The 14,297-nt window shown below is 45.4% G+C and overlaps 1 protein-coding gene and 1 long non-coding RNA gene across 4 annotated transcripts in view; both read right to left on the bottom strand.

Moving 5' to 3' along the window:
- LOC133273736 (uncharacterized) overlaps nucleotides 1–14,297 on the bottom strand; it is a 589,959-nt gene that overhangs the window by 408,511 nt on the left and 167,151 nt on the right. The window lies entirely within an intron of this gene.
- TSPAN18 (tetraspanin 18) overlaps nucleotides 1–14,297 on the bottom strand; it is a 130,229-nt gene that overhangs the window by 19,587 nt on the left and 96,345 nt on the right. Inside the window, exons 3-4 of one of the 3 annotated variants that reach the window (XM_061462213.1) lie at nucleotides 4,563–4,637; nucleotides 3,734–3,823 (exon numbers count right to left, since the gene is read on the bottom strand). The exons of 1 other annotated variant lie outside the window; for it this stretch is intronic. The gene's annotated coding sequence lies outside the window, so the exon portion shown is untranslated. The remainder of the gene's footprint in view (nucleotides 1–3,733; nucleotides 3,824–4,562; nucleotides 4,638–14,297) is intronic. One more of the 3 variants, XM_061462211.1, reaches the window with a different exon arrangement.

Raw genomic sequence — 14,297 nt, 5'->3', positions numbered from 1 at the left:
AACCTTCAGCTCCCCTAACCCATGAGCTTGGAGACTGTATTAGAGAGCAATATGGAAATACAGACACATCAATAGGATGCTAGAACTTCAAGAGCCCCACAGTTAGTGGCACCCATATATTCCCATCACCACACACACGAACAGTTATGCTCCAGTGAAACAAAGGATGGCTAAGCCTGAAAGTTATCTGAGAAACTAATAAGTCCTGCTGAACTAATAAGTCCTGCTGCCTTGATCCTCCACCATATGATCCATATCACAGCAACCTTAGGCATAAAAGGACTGAAAAGCAAACCACTTGAGCCATACTGTGCCACTTCACATCATTCACACTCATCTCACTGCTGAGGCACCCACATGAAAAACATTGCCTGTGGTCCAAGAAGCAGCAGCGCCTGAGCCCAACGCTGTCTTGCTGCTTTATAGAGTTGATAAATCACATTCCCACCTTACTTTACTTTCCGTGTCTGGGTCTGCTTCCTCTGCAAGATGAGCAAGCTCCCTTGGAGCTGCTCTGATTTAGTACAGGCCTCCTTTTCTTTTCCAAGACAAACCTAAGTTATGATTCCTTGCACTGCTTCTGCCCATGCACCCGCTCAGTATGACAAATGTTTTCTAGGCATGAGAAGGGAAAAGAGACTCTAAATCCACTGAGCAAACTTCTGTGGCAGGCCCATGTCATAGTAACGTGGGAGCAGGATGAACACAGGCACACTCAGCTTTGATAACTGAGGACTCCCTTGTTTGCCTGGGTAAGAAATTGTCCCCATTGGTGGTGCTGAGCTCAGATATGTAATTTCTAAACCCATTTCACACAGCAAAGCAACAACTAAGTGAAACCCTGCTAATTGTGAAGCGCTTCAAGCCAGGAACGCACCCCGTGGGGCTTACAAATCCCAGGGTCCTTCAACTCAGGATGTGCAAATGGAAGTCAGTGGCAATAGAGCAAGGTCTGGGCTGGCAAAGCCAAGAACACGCACGTCAGAGCTTCCACATCATAACAGCTCAGTGCAAACTACTAGAATATGTCAACCCACTGATCTGATCTGAGAAACAGGAGCTCTGAGCATCTGTTTCAGTGCTGGAACTTCGAGCTTGGAGAGACACACACATCCCAGCATAACACACGCTTTCCAGTTTCTGATGGGTATCCAGATTCCCAAACAGCACTTGCAAGATCACCATTTGGATCCTGTGATTGCACTGATTAAAACAGGGCAAATTAATCAAAAGCATGATCTGACCTCTTTTGTGGGGTTTAAATCTGTTTACTGTCAGAACTCAATCACTCCAGGGTACACGAAATATATTACCATCTAGTTCATATATGCCGTAGACTTTGGAGAGTATGCAACTAATGCCATTTACAATCAACACAAGCAAAATGCAAATAACATTACTTACTAATAGTGTAATTATGAATCCCCTTGTGTCAACTGCTGCTTTTCTAATTAGCTGAAGGTACCTCAAGTCCCCAGTGACAGGCTGCATGGAGAAAATAGCTGACATGAAAGGAGAATCCTGACCCACAGAGCTACTTCTTCCTTCCACTTTTCTTTCTAAGCCATACACACAAAAGGCAAATCTTGACAGTTACTCCTACAACACGCTGATGCAAGTGCGATAAAACCCAAACGCATATGTCTTAATCCACCTCTTAAAAATACCTTCTCCCCCTCCTCCAGGCCCCAAATTTGTGACAGATTAAGTTCTCCTCCACAGGAGACATTTAATGCTAAGCAAACATTAACAGCCAGAACTGCAGAAGACAGCGGCTGACAGATGCTTTCTCTGGCTTGTCCCATCTCAGACCCGCGAGACACATGAGATGCATTTGTTTTTGTCTGAAATGTAGCTATAAATGTTCAGCTTTTTCTTAGGCAGATTATTACACATTTCACCCTCCCTAATACGAGTTTTATCTCGCAAAGTGATGAGGAGGCTCAAAATCCCCAGCAGGGTAGCCAGGAAACATACCCCAGCTGCTGTAATCAGTTAGGAATACAGCCTAGTTTTTCAAGGCAATGCACGTTTTTGTCCTCCAGCCACCATTTAGTTCCTTCCTTCTGACATTTGCTTTTGCAGCTACCTTGAACTTCACATATCCAAAGGCAGCTGCTCCACCACACCCCCCAAAACTGCTTCCAAGTTTCTCTTTGCTACCACTGACATTTCCCTCTCCCACCATATCCTTTTCACACTGGACTGAACCCCCTGGTTTCACTTCAATTGCTCCATTGTGCTGGAGATGGCAAAGGAGCAGTGACTCTGGATGTCATTGAGTACAAGCACCCACTGCCACCAACCGGGGCCAATCCCAACTTTAGTTACAGCAGGTTGCTCAGAGTAATATTAGTTTGAGCATCAACAAAGCCTGAGATTCTCCCATCTCCCCGGGCACCTCTTACAATGTGTGATCACCCTCCTTGGAAAAAGCTTTTTGAAGACAGAGCCTCCAAGGTATGTCCAAGTTACCTTGTGCAAAAGGAACAAGAGCATCCCTCAGATGTGCCAGTCTATCAGGACTCTCAAGAGCACCTTATCTTCATCAGTCTAAATCATTTCATCTTTCATATCTCTCCTACTCTCTACTGAAAAGAAGGATGTGAACCATTTTCCTTGCCTACCATTCCAACCACATAATACCCACCCCTAACATACCTCTGCAGACTATTTGTATTCCACTACTGTTGTGGTTTAACCCCAGGGTTAAATGGGTTTAAACCCCTAAAATTCAGGTATTGTGCACTTGCCTGATAGCTTGTCAGAGTCTCCCCATTTCAAATACCTGATAGAAATCACAGAATAACTAAGATTGGAAGAGCTGTCTAGATGTCACCTTGTCCATCCCTCACCCCTTTTTCAGTCACTTCTATCATATTGTCCACATACATCTTCTTTGACATAAATATCTCTTTGCCAACATGCATGGATATGCATGTTGGCAAAGAGATATTTATCCAACATGCAGTATTATCCAACATGCATGGATACCGTGTGCACTGAACTGATCTGTTGCTTCCTTTAAAACCTAAGAACCAGTTCTGTAGTACCTCCTGTAGCCAAAGGCTTGAGGAACAAGTGGTGCTAATTCACACCTACTTTCATATTCATACAAAGTGCGATCAGGTAAAAGCAGAAGACGTGTTTGAAGCTCTCCAGAGAGCTTATAAAGGAATTAGAAAATATAGACTAGATTCTCTTCAAGTCAAAGCATCAATTTTTAGAGGCTGTCCCAGCTGAGATGTCACTAGAAGCATCCCTGAAGCTGTAAGCTGCGTCGGTGGTGAAGGACCACCAAAACCTAGCATTGCTCCACGACGTTCTCTACCGAACAACATGGAAACCCACCCTTTAGCTTGAAGGTAAGGAGGCTTGACTCATCATGTTTGCCTCCTTTCATGGAGCTGCTCGATCCAATAGGATTTCTGGGTTCGCTGTCTGCCGTGGTATCCACCTCCTTTAAACTGGGGTCTGCTATGGAGACATCTAACTGCTGGTGCTTTCCACAAACCCCCTCAGAGCATCATTTCCACAAAATCTGCTCCTCTAGGTAGAACAGAGATGGGGCAGTTTATTTAGGACACCAAAGGCAGACAATTTGTTGCAGTACATCTTGCAGATGATATGAGGGCAGATGAGATGTGCATTTCTTACTCCCCTCCTTCACACCTAACCATCCTTGACAGAAATACAAAGAAAGCACAAAGAAAGAGCCATAATCAAGACTCACCTTCACAAATCCTGGGACTTGAAGCACGGTGTCTCTTCTACTCTTTAATTCTCTGTGTGTCACATGTATCTCCTTCTAACCAAGCTTCTCCTGGAAGAGAAAAATACACAATTACTGCAGAAGTCAATAAAATGCAATCATGTTAAATACACAATTTATTAAAACACACCATCCTGATGAATATGCTCAGTCTAATTGCCACCTTAATTTAGTGTACATTAGCACTAATGAAGAGCTTTTAATACCCAGTGAGGGATCTGATTCCTCAGCATCCCTTTAACATCCTTTGGGGTGTTTTAAAAGCCCACATACCACGTTTAAATCTATAGTCCCATTACACACGCACCTCATACCACAACAGGACTAGATTAATACCAGCTGCGCCTTCAATATTTTATAGGAGGTTTAGACAAACTTTAACCTGCTGTGACTTGATAGCCCATTTAGCAGGAAAATGGAAAAGGCATAGGAAGGGAGTTGGAATGCATCTTTGGGAAGCCCAGCCCAGCCATTAGGAGCAACGGCCTGAGACACTGGGCACTGTTCCTTGTTCTTCCAGCCAGCTCTCATGACAAGTTGAGCAAACCATTTCTCTCCCTCTGCCTCATTGTCACTGCCTGGGAAGCAGCAATAGAGAGGAATGGTGCAGCCACTGCATTGCCTACCCAAAGGCATTAGATAAAGCAGCACAGGCATAAGGACCTGGGTGCACACAGCCACTGCCCTTGAGCTAGAAGTTCCGATTTTATCAATACATTTTAATTTCTGCCTGCACAATGCTAATGACAAACCCTGGCTTGGTAAAAGGGAGGTGGGATTACAGACTAACATGCTCATTTGACTGACGGTTCCTCAGGGCATCCTTTCCCAGGTTGGTTTTTCCACCCATCCAACACTGCAGAGCCTGTGGGGAGGAGGCATCTTTTATCCATTCAAAGAGCACCCCATGTCATAAGGGTCCAAGGCCAGGTTGGGCAGAGCCTTGGGCAACATGGTCTAATGTGAGGCATCCCTACTCATGGCAGGGGGTTGGAACTGGATGATCTTAAGGGCCTTTCTAACTCAAACCATTCTATGATTCACTCACAGTCGCTCAGCACTGTAACTCACTCATCCTTCACAGATTGCTTTGCTGAAGCCACTGCATCCCTGTGAGGGTTCAGATAAGTCACCTGGGTCTATCCCTGCTCTCCCACTGCCAGTATTTCCTCATCATTTCTGGAGGAGGTGCATTTAACATCTGTTTCCCACAAACATTTGTGAATGTGCCTTGGAAAATTGCCTCCCATTAAGGCTTCTGTGAGTAAAAGTCTATCGTTTGTTGTTGGCAGGAGGCGAACACAGGGTTTCAAGGCAGCTGAAACTATTACAATATAAACCATATAATGAATATTCATAGACTTCTTTGTTTTGCGTTAATCCCTCACATTTTGTGTCCTTCCTCTCTCGCTGTGGACCTAAACCCTGAATGATGAGCAGGGATGGCTTCCCTTTTGGAATCTGGAGGATACAAACATCTGTACCCAGTCTCTGCTGCTAAGTACTGAAGGCATCTGCTGAGCAGTTGCTCGATTGCCCCACTTCATTACAGTGCTGTGTATGAAGGCCGTCCCCAGGTCAGCTTTGCCACCAGTGTAGAAGTTCAGAGGGTGCTATGTGACCAGCTCAGGGACCTCTAGAGAGGGGCTTGGAAAGTCTACAGTAAGGACAGAACAGTGTCACTGCCTCACAGCCCCTTCTTGCAGTCTGGTGCCCACCTTTCCCTTTTTATCTGTCTCTTTTGTGTATGGGCACACTTCCTCCTGTGCTTTGCATATGCAATTAAGAGTCAGTATCTTCAGTTGCCCCATCCTGTGATGCCGTTATCCTGAGATAGCTGCTGCCAGGAGAAGATGGCTCTAACTTTAAAGCAGAGATTACACTGCGCCATATAAACCTGTCATTAGGAAAACAACCAGAATGATAGGATTCTTATTCCTACGGCATGTGCATATAATTACATCCCTACAAGCCCTCAAAGGTCTGCGTGGGAGAGGAAGTTTATTTTTCCTATTCCTCTGAAGTCACAATATTTTAAAGAAATTGCAGCACCACAGAGAGGAAGAGCTTTAAATGCTTCAGTGGGTGCCAGCAGGTGCTGTGTCAGGAGGGATGAAAGAGCGCGCTCGCTGCCAAGCAATAGCAATATTCCGTCTTACTCTATGGCCCTAAAGGGGAGGAAGTCCCTGCCAAACAGACTCTCTTTGGTTAATAGCTACGATTTTGCCATTAGGGAGGATTGCAGAAAGTGCAAAACCACCGTGGCTAATTGGGGCTGGAGCAAGCTGATGCCTTTAATTACAGTCGCTGGTGGAACACAGTGGAAGCTGGAGCAAGCCTCCATCCTTGGGGCGTGCAAGCCACGCTGCCTCAGCTGGCTGAGCAGATGCATTTGGCACGTTGTCCTGCCTCCTCCCTCACAGCTCACAGCTACCACATCATGTCTCTTTGCTGGGCACTGTACTCTCTGCTCTTTGTGAGAAGCAGGATTTGATGAAAGAAAAGCAGCCGAACAGGTTGCTTAGAGAAGTGGTTAATGCCCCATCCCTGGCAGTGTTCAAGCACAGGCTGGACAGGACTTGGAGCAACCTGCGCTAGTGGAAGGTGTCCCTGCCCATGGTAGGGGGCTGGAACTGGCTGATCCTAAAGTCCTTTTCAACCCAAACCATTCTATGATTCTATAAACTCATGACTCGGGCTGGTCTCATGCAGCAAGACAGTTGGACAGCCACAGAGAAGAGGGAGCAGGCAAAAAGAGAGTAAGACAGTCAGCAGGTAGTAAGTGAAACAAGAAATTAATGGAGAGTGAAAGATGGCCTTTCTTTGGGAGAAATCCAGTCTCCTGCACATTAGCTAGTAGGAAGGCCACCAGATGAACGGCTTACAGATGTCTTAATTCACAAGTGCCTCTATCTGCTCCCAGTCCCCTTTGATCACGACATTTGCAGGTGATGAGTTCAAACTGAAACAGCAGAAGTGCAGGTTGGATATAAGGAAGAAGTTCTTTACTGTTAGGGTGATGAGGCACTGGAATGGGTTGCTCAGGGAAGTTGTGAATGCTCCATCCCTGGCAGTGTTCAAGGCCAGGTTGGACAGAGCCTTGGGTGCCATGGTTTAGCGTGAGGTGTCCCTGCCCATGGCAGGGGGGTGGAACTGGATGATCTTAAGGTCCTTTCCAACCCAAACCATACTATGATTCTATGATCTAGAGAAATCAAACACATGCCAGCCCATACGTACAGATGAAGACAGAAGTCATGTCCTGCTGGACCTGTGCAACAGGTCAGTGCTTTTACAGTGAAGGGTAAGGAGAAACATCTCTGTGGAAGCAGGATCAGCTTAATATCATTCCCTTGCAGTGCCTTCAGAAAACAGTAGAACATTTGCTGCTCCTGTACTGGAGCTTGGCACAAACTGTCAGCTCTATGCGTTACCCTGTAACTATTGCTCCTATATAAATAACTAATTGCACTGGAATTTCATAGCGCTTGCATAGCAGAGTCATTGCTGTGACACGACTACATTACTGCATGTAAATCCAATTAGATTCCAAAGTGAACTGAGTAACTATAATCGGCCCCTGCAGAGCAGCGATGAGGGGACCTGCACAAGGCCATGCAACTAGATACTAAATTACAGTCAATCTGCCTCCTCCTTAGTTGCATTAAAATGCTAATGTCACTGTAATACGGGCCCATTTACCATCGATGACTGCCTTGCCTTGCAACACTGGAGTGAATGAGGTTGTTGCACTGCCTGAGAGCATTTAATTCCTCGGTACAGTTGAGTGAGCAAAGCCCTCAGGGCATCTTATACCTTAAAACAATAACCTCATTGGCTTTTATAACGCTAAAATCATATGAGGCTTGGGACGGTGAGTAAACGAACCACAGCCGCTCCTAAAACTACCTTAAGGTTCTTATCCAAGGAGAGCATTTGGGACAATTATAGAATCATAGAATAGTTAGGGTTGGAAAGGACCTTCAGATCATCAAGTTCCAACCCCCCTGCCATTCGCAGGGACACCTCACACTAAACCATATCACCCAAGGCTCTGTCCAACCTGGCCTTGAACACCGCCAGGGATGGAGCATTCACAACTTCCCTGGGCAACCCATTCCAGTGCCTCACCACCCTCACAGGAAAGAATTTCTTCCTTATATCCAATCTAAACTTCCCCCATTTAAGTTTTAACCCCTTACCCCTTGTCCTATCACTACAGTCCCTAATGAAGAGTCCCTCCCCAGCATCCCTATAGGCCCCCTTCAGATACTGGAAGGCTGCTATGAGGTCTCCACGCAGCCTTCTCTTCTCCAGGCTGAACAGCCCCAACTTTCTCAGCCTGTCTTCATACAGGAGGTGCTCCAGTCCCCTGATCATCCTCGTGGCCTCCTCTGGACTTGTTCCAACAGTTCCATGTCCTTTTTATGCTGAGGACACCAGAACTGCACACAATGCTCCAGGTGAGGTCTCACGAGAGCAGAGTAGAGGGGCAGGATCACCTCCTTCGACCTGCTGGTCACGCTCCTTTTGATGCAGCCCAGGATACGGTTGCTTTCTGGGCTGTGAGCACACTGAAGCCGGCTCATGTTCAGTTTTCTCATCAACCAACACCCCCAAGTCCTTCTCTGCAGGGCTGCTCTGAATCTCTTCTCTGCCCAACCTGTAGCTGTGCCTGGGATTGCTCCGACCCAAGTGCAGGACCTTGCACTTGGCAACTGGGACACATCCTGCCTTTTCTCTGTCCTCCTTAGGTGAAGACACATTTCTGCCGCCAAAAGGCTGTGCAGAATCATAGAAACATAGAAAGGTTTGGGTTGTAAAGGACCTTAAGCTTATTCAGTTCCAACCTGCTGCCATGGGCAGGAATGCCTCACACTGGACCATGTTGCCCAAGGCTTTGTCCAACCTGGCCTTGAACACTGTCAGGGATGGAGCATTTATCACTTCTTTGGGCAACCCCCAGAAGAGGCAAGCCCAAGAAGAGCACATCAATCACACACAGGAGGAAAAAGAGGGCTCTTAAAGCTTCATATACATAACACCAGCTTTGCCACAAAACCAATAATGCAACACTTACCATCTATGCTTTATATTTGCAACTTTGCACAGAATACATGAGATCATCTGGAGGTAAAATCTTCCACATGTACAAAGACATTCAGAATGGAAATTCAGAAGTCCCAGAGCAGAACCTATTCTCCCAAATGCTATAATGCCTGGAGAAGTGCTAGGGTACATGTTTGAAGTGTCAGTACAGCATCAGGCCACTAACCACTCAATTTCACCTAGTGCAAATGTGCATACAGCACTGTTAGAGACATGAGTTGCTCACTTTGGCCCCTTCCCAAGCAAAGTTCAATAGGTAATCATGTCTGGCTCTTTTATGCAGCTTTTCACACACAGACAGCAGCTGTCTCAGAAAAGAAGATACTGCAAACACAACCAACACATCTGATAGCCTGCAATGTTTTAAGGTTCTGTTCCTTAAAAAGGAGCCCCTCAGATAGCTCACAGGTGCATTTTCCCTTGTATTATCTGCAGCAGAATGGAACCATATGGTACTGATTGCCTGTCTGTCTAAACAGATGACCCAAAGATTATATGCACTGATAATATAACAATATTAATTCCGTTTATGGAATCCTAGAATGGTTTGGGTTGGAAGGGACCATAAAGCTCACCCTGTTCCAACACCTTCCACTACAGCAACTTCCTCCAAGCCCCTGTGTCCAACCTGGCCTTGAACACTGCAGGGATGGGGCAGCCACAACTTCTCTGGGCACCCTGTGCCAGCGCCTCAGCACCCTCAAATAGAAAGCAAATAGTTCTGTAGGTAAGAAAAACAAATCTAAAAGGGAATGATGTGCTAGATCTCCTGAACCATGGTACAGCCCTCTGTTCACCAGCCCATATGAGACCAGTCCCAACCCCATGAAAAATATGATCACCTCTGGCTGACAAATTGCACTCTTTGACAGGCATCTCCTGTCCCAGAAAGGAATTTCTTTAGCATATCAAAGGGGAGGCAGCTAACTGTGGCTTCCTATGAAAATATTTCCCTTCAGGATGGAATAAATGCCACCCCTCTGAGCAACCCATGGAGCTGCATCACAAGCCAAGTGACATTATCCACTGTCACGTCAGACACTGTCAAGTGTTGAAACACTCCATACGCTCTCACGGCATTCCAGACGCTTAGGGGATTTAACATGAAGTGCAAACGCCTGCCACTCCTCCCGCCCGAGCCTGACACATCTCACCTTTACAACTGACTCCTCCGAGCTCTCCTCTATTCTCTTTTTACTTTAGCCTTGCTTTGTTTGCAGCAAATGCCTCAGCAGTTTGTGGCATCCATGATTGGTTTGAAAGATGCAGGAATACGTCTTGGAAACACTGGGCAGTTGCTGTGGCAACCTTGTCCTACTCAGACCAAGATTTCCAGTGTTTTAAGAAGTTTCCCGATAGTTTGCAGGCTTCAGGGAAACGATGTAGGGGAGGAAAATGACTTTAAAGTAAGGAAGCAATCAAAAGGGGTTACTATGAACCACAGGGCCTTGTCCTATCAAAAAGATGATGACAATCTCTCCTTAGCATGGCAAAACAGCCCCAGAGCAGCTGAGCAAAGGCACATGCATAGGAGTTTGAAACACCTGCTTTTATCATATGATTTAATGCAGAACAGAGCTCCAAAGCAGTGGGTGAACTTCTTATTTGTTGTTGGTATCGGTGCTTTTTTGTGAGGTGGAGGTGGGGGAAAAGAAACCCACCCTTTAACACTATTTAATTGAGGGACTAATCATCTTAATTGCTTTTAAGAAAGAAAACCCAAACAGAACTTTGAATGCATTAACTGTTTTATATATATAGATATATAAAAAAAATAAGCTCTCTTTGTTCAAGGTAACTGCCTACACAGAGGCAAAAAGAAAAGAGTTTAATCAGGTTTAATCACCATAGAAAAGCAAAGGTTAGGAAAAACATCCTGTAAGAAAAGCAGATCTTAAAGCAGGGATCTCAGTAACACTAAATAAACCAGAAAATAATATTGCTGGAAATGTGAGAAATGGAATTATTTGTCTGATTATGGTCATCTTGTAAACGTTTTTAACGAGAAGAAAAATATTGCATTGGATTCTAAACGCAATAGGAAATACTTTGTCCCACAGAGCTCACAATTCAGAGTGATTTATTTATTTGGGAAATCAATACATTTCACAAGCTATAGGTATGACGTGTCCAGGAAAACTTGAATAAAGTAAAGGTCATGAGAAATGACCTAGGAAAGAGACGCAGACGTGAAGTCTAAGTTATGCTGCTTATAGCCAAACTGATACACATCTCAAATATTCCATGTGCAAATCTAAACTGAGTTTCCCTGTAATCAGCACCTTTAGCTTACTCTAAGACATAAGACTGTAGTTAATGTGGTTTGAAAGGTAAATGTGACTGCTTTCAAGTACGCTCATCCCAATTCAGGTACAAACACCCAACCACCCAAAGTCTTTTGCTACAGATATTTCTGATTAAGAAAGACTAAGAAGGAGCAGAGAGAGGAACCATGGCCACAGCCCGCAGCAGAGCTTCAGATGTTCTGCATGGAAAAGAAATGAGAGTTAATAATTCCCATAATCTTGGCATACGTGTTCCTAAACGTTCCCTCTCCCTTCAAATCTGAGCGCTTCAGCGGCGATCAGGTTCCAGGCAGACAAAAGACCCTCAGCACAATTCATACGTAGATGACAGGAGTAGAGGGACTAAGTGAGATACGAGCCAAGACTCGCAGGCTGGCTCCCAGCTGCTTTTGCTTTCCCAATGGATAACAGATACTGCATCAAGACACACAATGTCATGCTAGTGAATTTGCTGCTCTCTTAACACCTCATTTTTCTCTCCATCTGAACTTATTTTGTAAGCACGCAGTTCACCGTCCCCCTTCTCCTTTCTCTTTTGTCCTTCCTCATATAAGGGGAAACATGAAAGACAGCATGGCTGGTTATTGTTAATGCATCTGAGAGTGCAGACATTAAAAAGGAGGTTATTCCGGAACATGCCATGGTTTTCCTTGCTATTTGCACAGGCAGCTAATGATCACCTTAATAGCTTCTCTCTCTGAAGTCGTAATAAGCTTACAAATGAACCCATTCAGCACATATTAAAAAGCAAGGGATGCTCCTTTCATTATAGCCTTTATGGAAATCCCTGAGTATTTGTTTTGTTGCTGCACAGCCGCAATTAGGACACACTGCTGGAGCACTGGGGTTTGGAGACACCTCCCAGCACCATAGCAACACATCCACCTCTCCAGCATCAGTCGGGGGCCTGGCTGCTGTGCCCAGGCAAGCACACTTCAGCACTTCCAGGAATTAAGACATAAAAGGTGCCTAATTAAACCTCCTCTGCTGATGCCTCATGTTGATGAAGAGACACGGACAGCCCCGTGCTGCAGCTCTCATAAAGGAGAGGAGAGTGGTCCTGTGCAGAGCACAGCATGGGGTCACTGCTCTGGGGGCTCTGGGGGTTGGAGGCATCCTCTTCACGCTGCAGGAAAACTAGGCAATACTGTGTGTGTGTGCTGGAGAGTATTGATGAGGCAATAGCTTTACTTTGCTGAGGTGAGAATATAGAATCATAGAATCATAGAATGGTTTGTGCTGGGAAGGACATTAGCATCATTTAGTTCCAACCCCCTGCCACGGGCAGGGACACCTTCCACTAAAGCAGCTTGCTCCAAGCCCCTGTGTCCAACCTGGCCTTGAACACTGCCAGGGATGGGGCAGCCACAGCTTCTCTGGGCACCCTGTGCCAGCGCCTCAGCACCCTCATAGTGAGGAATTTCTTCTTTATATGAATATGGGGGGGACTCACTTCCATCACCACCCATAACACTTCCCCCACACTGACCTCTCCTTCCACATGCCAGATAATAACCTTATGGAAATCTCCTTACCACTGAACTGCTCAGGGGTTGATCCAAATCCCACTTATGTAGCTGAGAGGCTTAAAACTTCTTCAGGGGAGAAAGAAAAGAGTTTTTAAGGATGTAGAAACCTAGCAAAATTGGGGATACAGACTTCATTGAGGTTTGAATCTGGGTCAAATATTTCGTGTTACTTAAAGTTAACCTTTTTTCCCCCCTCAATGAAGAGGACATCACAAACAGCATACCCACTTTCCCAAAATATCCTTATTCCCTAAGCACAGCACGCCTGGAGCCGTCGTAAGCAGAGGGACTCGGGGAGCAATTCATTTTTGCACACAAAGACAGCAGCGTATGTGCTGATGACATGGATGCACAGGCTTTCAGATAGCCTCCATGGGGTGACTTTCACCCCCCAAAAGTATGACATCTCCTCTTAGAAAGCCAGAGCTCTAAACAAATCCCTTCTGCTTTGTCTGAAAGGCAAGACCTTTGTATGGAATAGGCATTTTCCACATCTCCAGGAGACTGGCTAGGGTTAAAGCAGGTCAAAGCAAGTAACACAGATAGCTTTGTGTTGATGCTACCCACGGTGCCTATTAGGAAAGCCATAATTGTAAGAAACCATTTCTCAGCAAGGGTATTTAATACAGTGCCAAAGAGGCTCCCCAGGCAGGCTTTGTTTTAAGGTTTGTGAGCTTTGGTGGGGGGGAAAGGATTGTATCTCTTGTGAAGTGGTGCAGGGTTTTAGCTCTATTGTAATCTAAATAACACATAACGGCAGCGTGGAAACTTCACTACCAGCATCGCTTGCAAGCAGACTGGGTATAGCCTGGGGCAAAACCTGAAGCACCATCAATCATACATAGAAGTAAGAATTGGCATGCACTGACAGGGCATCATAAGGACTCTTTCAAAGCTGAGACCACAGATTTAACCATGGAAACACTCTGGATGCTGATGAATTTCCTTTTACTCTGCCTTCACCCATATTTTACCTGATAGAAGTCAGGAGTTAGAAACTGAAGACACACTCTTCCAATTCAGATCATGGAGACTGGGATAACTGCAAGTGTATGAGTGAATGATGAAGGCATGAGTAGCAAACACAGCCTTAAAACAGTGCAAAACCCACTTGGAGCAAAAACTTGCTCTTCACACACAAAAGATCACAGTCTCACACAATCTGGCAATTCCAGGCAACCTTTTGAGGGAGGACAACAGAACATAGTGATAAAATCAGACCTCTGGACTCCACAGGCTAACCTCCACCAAGCCACAGCTAGGCTGAATTCTGACTGCAGAATCACTAGTTTTCAGTGTGAAGGTTGCTATACCCCTGCCTTTGCTATGTCTCTTTCCTAGACCAGCATGAAATTGGAAAGCAGTGCTGCCTTTCAGCTAAACCATGTGTATTTTGACAGTATCAAAACCAGGTTTACGGGGCAAACAACAAAAACAACCAGGTTTAGGCTGAGAAAACGGAACAACAGGACGTTCAAGCTATTCCCAGCATGGAGTGAGCCCTTCCAGGGCATTCTCCCATTTAGGCTGCAGAGCTCTGCATCAAGAGCAAGAAAAGTTGCCTCAAGTGACACAATATTT

Source organism: Pezoporus flaviventris, unplaced genomic scaffold (genome assembly GCF_033815535.1).
Source record: "Pezoporus flaviventris isolate CSIRO_AGI_PZ_B2104156 unplaced genomic scaffold, CSIRO_AGI_Pfla_v1 ptg000035l, whole genome shotgun sequence".
In the NCBI taxonomy this organism is placed as follows: Eukaryota; Metazoa; Chordata; class Aves; order Psittaciformes; family Psittacidae; genus Pezoporus; species Pezoporus flaviventris.
The sequence above is the reverse complement of the archived record's forward strand: the minus strand, read 5'-3'. Positions and strand labels throughout refer to the sequence as shown.